Source organism: Corvus brachyrhynchos, unplaced genomic scaffold (assembly GCF_000691975.1).
Source record: "Corvus brachyrhynchos isolate BGI_N302 unplaced genomic scaffold, ASM69197v1 scaffold162, whole genome shotgun sequence".
Classification (NCBI taxonomy): domain Eukaryota; kingdom Metazoa; phylum Chordata; class Aves; order Passeriformes; family Corvidae; genus Corvus; species Corvus brachyrhynchos.
Genome location: NW_008236696.1, coordinates 2776598 through 2783780, shown reverse-complemented (window position 1 = coordinate 2783780; position 7183 = coordinate 2776598). Strand labels below are relative to the sequence as shown.

At 46.6% G+C, this 7183-nt stretch overlaps 1 long non-coding RNA gene across 1 annotated transcript; it reads right to left on the bottom strand.

The window, feature by feature from the left end:
* Positions 1-13: 13 nt before the first annotated feature.
* LOC108444853 lies at positions 14-1964 on the bottom strand. Its single transcript, XR_001859551.1, has 3 exons — positions 1790-1964; positions 663-817; positions 14-561 (listed from the first exon to the last, which is right to left on the bottom strand). It is a non-coding gene; the product is annotated as an uncharacterized LOC108444853 (long non-coding RNA).
* Between the last annotated feature and the right edge of the window lie 5219 nt (positions 1965-7183).

The window sequence follows — 7183 nt, the reverse complement described above, 5'->3', positions numbered from 1 at the left end:
TTCCTGCTCCTTCACAGCCCCAGCTTCGACCTCTTCACTCAGAAATTACAGCTGTGCTTCGCTACAGCACTCTCCTGTTCAGCCCACGGGGGCTGCAGATCTCCAGAGGTGATGCATTCCATGGTGCAAGCAAAGGGATGTGGCCCTGGCTGGCTGCAGAGCCCAGCTGTGGGTACGGGGATGTGCCACAGCACAGAGCTGACACAGGGCCAGGAGAACTTTGTCCCTGTGGCGCATGAGAACAGTCAGACACGTGAAGGATTCAGTTAATGCTGGACCAGTCTGGCACGTAGAACATGTAAGAGCTGATGCAGTTTGAAACCCAACAGTCCTTGCCCAGCTAAGGAGAGCTTGGAGTTTAGCATCACGTTAATTAATGTAACTTTTAAAAACAGTTTTCCTCAGCTCAGACCTGCACCTTGGCTCCTCACCTGGGTTGCCCATCCTGCACCCCTCAAGTGGTGACAGAGTGCCTGGGCCACACCATGTGGCACTGACCATACTCACCCCAATACTGCCAAGCCACAGCCAAAAGGACACAGGCTCGCCCTCGTGTACACCCTGCAGGGTAGGTTTAGGAAGCCAGAGGTTGTTATTTTTTCCACTAATTGTTTTTTCCAGCAGACACTGGACTCCCAGGGACCCCCCTCTTTAGTACTCACATCACTGTTTTTAGAGGGCTGGACCAATCCTGACTGCCAGCTCCTGCACTGGCACTCTCACTGCCAAGCACTCTCCCCTTTTGCCATGGACAATCCCATACCTTATGTGTGCTTATTCCCACTGCTAGGAACTCATTTTCTTAGACACGGTGTATCTGTCAAAAAAAGAGAAAAAATAAAATAATGTGAGAGGTTAAAAAGTGGATGGACTCATTGCATTACTCACACAAAGGTGAGCAGGAGCTGGCACCTGAATATGCAAACAGCACACAGCCCTAAATATCCTAATGTATTTTAGAGTGGTCATTTCTAATTAGCACTTGAACCCAACACCCTGCTTAGCCTAATTAGAGCCATAACAAAAAGCTGTTCGAGCTCACATGCACACTGAATATGCAGATCTCTAGCATCCAGCACTGCCCTGCTCCAAAGAGCAGCAGCAAGCAAAGCCTCTCAGCATCTAGCATGGATGAAAACTGGTCCCAGCATGGCCCTAAACTGGTCCCATGAAGCCAATGTGTTGAAAATCTGCACCATTAACTCCATTAAAATGCTTTAAATGTAAATCTGAAAGGTTTTGATGAGAGTTATGTTACTGGGGGAAAAGAAGGCAAACCCACGGTTTGGGAGATACTGCATTTATTTTTTGCATCTCTAATCCAGAAAATTTTACAGTCTAATTTAAACCAGGAAACAGAAGGAAGATAGATGAGGAGGAGGAATAGCAGGGGAGAATCATAAAATGGTTTGGACTGGAAAGGTTGTTTAAAAGCCATCTAGTCCAACCCCCTGCAACAAACAGGGGCATCTTCCATCAGACCAGTTTGCTCAGATCCCTGTCCAACCTGACCTCGAATGTTTCCACGGATGGGTCATCCACGACCTCTCCAGGCAACCTATGTCAGTGTTTCACCACTTTCGTTGTAAAAAATTTCTCCCCTGGCCCTCTTTTAGGGTCAAGCCATCACCCCTTGTCCTATCCCAGCGCGCCCTGCTGGGAAATCTGTCCCCATCTTTCTTACAACCACCGAGCAGAACCCAGCTCACAGGTGGCACCAGGAGGGTCAAAGGCACCATGTGGCTCTGCAGATCTGCCAGGCCAGACAAAATAGGCGTCACTTCCAAACCTTGCTGGTTTCAAGCGAACACACCCCTGCACATCCACAAAACAAACGCTGAAAAGCTGCTCTGCCCCGTCTGCACACGCCTCGTTTTCAGAGCTGGATTTAGCCGAGCACCGGGAGGATTTCATTGTGAATGGAGAGAAGGGGTGCTATCAGCTCCATGGAAACCCGGCCAGCTGGGATTGGCGGCCGTACCCAGGCTCAGCAGCAGCGACACCGCCGAAAGTACATGCACTGTTAATATTTAACACGGAGCAGGGACGTGGTAAAACCTAGCAACCCCTCGGCAGTGGTTATGCAATTCACCATTAATAGCTCAGAGGGATCCAGCATCGTCTTAACACCCCGAAGTTCCCCTCCCCCGTTTCTATATGTGAGGGTTTTTTCTTCCCTGTTGCTAAACCTTAAAGTGAGAGGAAACAAAGAAAAGTCTTTCTCCGGCTGTTTTGAAAACATTCGGGGGAAGGCAAGTGGAAAGCTAAGAAGAGCCATGTGATAGGATCCTATTTTTTTTTTTCTTCCTTCCATTTTCTAATTTCCCAGTTAAATACATTCACTTTCTCCAAGATCTGTTGGACCTCATCTATTACTGGGACACCAAATAAGCAGGGTCTTTGGTAGTGATAATTATTGGCAGTAATGTTATAATTATATACCACAGGTCTACAAAATGTAAGGTTATGCATCGTCATGATTGCATTGTTTCTTAAAGAAAAAATGTTCTACAGGTCTACAGCTCTGGTTTGAAGCTGGGGTTTGGTCAGTGCTAGGGAGCTCTGGTTACTGGGAGGAAACCCCAGTTTTAGCCAAGCTCAGACAGGGAGCTACAGTGGTATCTGGAGGACTGCAGTCACTTATGGCTGTCCTGCAGGATGCTCCACCTCAAGCAGAGCAGTGCTGTGCATTTCCCTTTAGCAAGCCCTCACACATCTTGTCCTGTGCCTCAGTTCTCTGAGTGCAACGTGGAATCAGTATTTCCTTATTTCTTGGGGCTGTTGTGAGAACACACACAAGCCTGTAAGCTACTCAGTGTAGAAGAATATCTGAAGTTTGCACAAAATAATTTAAAACACCTCCAAACCCCAGTTCTCAACTCCCAAAGAGTACAAGTGCACTTTTCTTCCTGCTTCATGTTTTTCCCACATGGAAGAGGGGCCTTCCATTAGACCCTGAGCCAAAACCATTGGAAAGATCTTGAAAACCAGATAATATATGTCGTGTGGATCCTTTTGCTCTCTTCTAGCTAGCTAACCACCCTAGGAAAACAACCCATAAATCAACTGAAAGCTTCACCTACAGTCTGCCAATCTGAAAAGCAGACACTGCCCCAGGAATGCAACCACAGCTCACTATAACAATGGGAACAAAGGGAAAAAACCTCAAACAATTCTACCTTGCACTTAGTAATTCAGCAGAGCTGCAGACAAATCGGGCAGGCAGTGATCCCCATGAGATCCACATCACCTTAAGCCCACCGTCTCTCCTGAGCAGTGAGGTGCAGAGGGCTCTGGTGTCCAGGCGAAGATGAGTTTCAGCCTCCAGCTCAGCTGGAGAGAATTAGGGCAGCTCAGACTTCTCCTATGAAGGGACTGAGGGTCCCCAACAGAGGGCTTTTCTACTTTTCCTCTTTTGTTTTTTAGGCTTTCAGTAGGATTAGGGCTCTTCTAGGTTTTGGTCAAGGCATCGTTGCTTGTCTTTGTTTTCAGGGGTGGTCAGGCACTCTCTGTGCCTGCTTTGAGCAAGGCAGGAAAGCGCAGGGGCTGGCTGGGTGTTGTGGGGTGAGCTGGACACAGCCCATGGTGCCAGGGCTGCTGGCTCCCAGTGTATCCTGGGGAGCTTCCAGCAACCCCCTCAGCAGCAGCAGCAGCAGCAGGGCTGCCCAGGCTGGTGATGGGGACGAAGGACACAGAGAAGGGATGGGTCTGTGAGAGGTCACCAGCCCTGCTCAGGGACAGTGTATTGAATAACCCAAGAATTTCAGCTCATGTTGACAGCTGACCTTGAGCAGGGTGAGGGTTGGTGCCATAGGACAGTCTGTTATTTTCTTGTGTCCTTGCATGAAGAGATGCATCAGAGGGATGATTCTCTTCTGAGACACAAAATGATCTTTACATAAACATGAAGACTTTTAAGGGCTGTGAGCCTCTAGATCCTCTGCAATTCTCAAAGCACTTTTATGAGCAATGCAGCAATGCGAACAAAATGTCATTTTTAAATGTAGCTGGGTCCTCAGTGAGGTTAATGTCTCAAATCACGACCAGTCTTCAGAACAAAAACCTGCCCAAAACACCAGAAATTAAGAGGAATAAGGAAAGAAACCTAATGAGGTTGCAAACTCAAAGTGAATTTATGAGCTCTAACCACAAAGCAGTACGGAACAGTAGCAGGACACTCATTAACAGCTTGCAGTCACTAATGGGTGACTAAGAGAAAGTTTGCTGTAAATAAATGCTAGTATTGCTTCAGGACTTCTGATTTTGTAACTGGGGCACTTGTAAATCAACATCAGAGCGCTGCAAGCTGTGGGATACCTGTTCCCAGATCAGGCCAGCTGGAAATGAAGCCAAAACCAACAAGTTTCCCAGACTGGGGGTTGCAGGGGCTGTCTGGGGGAAGCAGTGCCTGATGCTCCAGGCTGCCCTGTGGAGTCCTTTCATTATTTAGGCAGAAGAAAGAAACACCCCCTTCTCCCCTCACTTGCACTAAAAACCAACCCTCAGTCAGCCAGAGAAGTGTCCTGTATTTTTAATACCTTTTTTTGCACTTCATTACTGAGGGCCTCAAGCAAACTCTGTCATCAGCGATGACATAAGGAATAGAAGCAGTTGCAGGGCAGTGCAAGTGAAGGAGAAATTAAGCCATTTAACACATGGGCAGGAGACGTGTGTTTGGGTCGAGGCAGGGATTTTTCCCTAATTAAAAACCTGGAGAAAATCTCCTTGCCTCTAATGGAATAAGCACCAAGGCAACTTTATCTGGCCCACGGACTCCCCCCGCTACCGCTGTCTGCTGTAAGAAAAGCAGGAGGGAGGAGTGGGCGAGTCTGATTTCTATGTAAAGATTGTACAGCCAGACCTGCCCTGGAGCTGCAAAGCAACCAGACACTGGAATCCAGCCAGTTTTGTGTCGTTTCTGCAGGGCTGGCCAAATGTGCTACTGCTATTTTGGCTTCATCCGCTTCTTTCCCCTTTTCTAGCCTAATTGCTACAGCTCCTTGATTTCTGCTTAATGGAAAGGGTTAAATAGTTTATTATACCAGAATTTGATTTGCAGGAAAAAGCTTTGATGTTTTCATGATGACTGTGATTGGCAAAGCAATTGTGATTTCTGCTGCCATGGTTAATGTTTGGAAATAGCCTTTAACTGTTTATGCGAACGGAGCTCGCCCTGTCCTTTCCTGTGAATTACTGAATTCTGTGGAATTAACCCTCACTGCTGCCCCATGACTCTTCACCAGGCTTTCTGCTCTGGTTTTTTGATGGAGTGATGGAAAGGTTTTACATGTCAGGTGAGGTTAGAGATAAAGCATAAAAAATGCTGTGCTGCTGGTATGAAATTATTCCTCATTCCTTAGTCTGAGGGGACTCACGGAATTATTCAAAAATGCAGGAGGAGCAGTCTTAACTTGTGAACACAGGAATGAGATTCCTGTTCCCATGCAGGAGAAAAGTGCCCTGACCACACCAGAGTGTGGAAATTCCAGTGCTTGGCTGGTTGTGCTCATTATCCCCCAAGGAAGTGGTGATACTGTGAGGAAACCATTGTGACCTGACAGTGGGAGCTTTTTATTTCCATTAATTTATCATCCTTTTCTTTGGAGACATGTCAGTGCTGGGTATGGAGACCAAGGATCTCACCCTGCTTTAGATAAGGCAGTATCTGTAGCACAGTGTCCATTGCCTCGCTGAGGAGCAGGGAAGACCCCTCCTCTTCAGTAGGATGTGAAGACTGGATGGAAAATTCCTCCATGCTCAGATAAGGGATTGGAAAACAATTCCTGCTTTCAGCAGGCTTTAAGAGGTAACATTCCTATTTCATGTCATCCTATACCACGCTTTCCACCTGAAAAGGTGCCATTCTCAAAAGCAGACATGAGGAAACTCTTTTAGGCCCTTTCAGTTGTGGTGTTGGATAATACAGAAAGCTACAGGATGGAAAGGAAGAATTAGAGGTCAGTTGAAATTTTCCAAAGCAGAGATGCTACAGCTCACACTCACAGACTGAAAGACACCTTCTTTGGAAGCAGAACAGTACCGGCCTGATAACAATTTAGACCTAAATATTCCTTTTAGATTATGTTCTTAATAAAACCTTTGAAGCCAGTGTGGGATTAGCTCTGGATGTTGCTTTGGAATCTGACATTGTGAGAGAAAAAATCAGAAATGAGTGGTAGGGTTGGCAGGGAAGCTGTTTGCAGCCCTTGGCTGGCAAATGCTCCTCTTCCACAGGCAAGACATCATGCCAGGTCATTGCAAAAGCTCATTTATATCCTCTCTTTTTTTCAGTGTCCAGTGCTGGGTGGCTTGGGAAGAGCATTAGGACAATGCAAAAGTGGTCAGACATCATCTTCCCAACTGCTGGTGATCTGTGACATTTCATTTTCATCATCCTCACTGGACCTTTTTTCTGGAATTCTGCAGCTTTTTGAATTAATTTGTATTTCTGGTATCCATAACATCTAGTGGCAATCACAGGTGGTTTCCAAGGTGCCAGTGAACATGAATAGAGATACAGGTCAGTTCTGTTTTGGTAACATTGAGCAAATCCTTGCCAATACTTTTCCACCTTAACCAGAGAGCAGACATCATACGGGATCTGGCTGGACCCCAAAACAAATAAATAGTGCTGATGTTCAGAAAGGAAACACCAGTTGTCCTTAAATAGTCAAGCATTGTTCTCTGACTTCCTGCAATAATCTCTGCCTTTTCACCCAAAAAGATTCCTAACTGTGTGCATCCAATACTTCTCTGGTGTTTGCCTGCTGTGTATTTGCAACATTTGTGATTTTTATCCTTTTTCTTTGAACAGTCCTGTGCCTGATACACAGCATGTGGTATTTGGTGGCTCTGGAGGGTATGAAGTGGATATTCCATGTCCCTTCCTGGATAAAATACCCAAAAGGTGATACCTGTCTATAAAGCTTGATGTCCCCAATCCGGTGAGTGCCAGGGAGACACAGGACCTAGGGAGAAGCTGTCCCAGGGACAGAGGGCATGGGGAATGTGTGGCCATGTCAGCAGTGACTGATGGGATGATGAGGACAATTGGGAATTTTGCTGTTTGATCAGCAGAGCCTGAGCACTCACAGCAGCTCACAAAGGCAACAGACACTCTTGGGGAAATCGAGGTGATAAAACTGTGAGAGGGAAATGTGCCTGAGATGGCACAGCAGCCCAG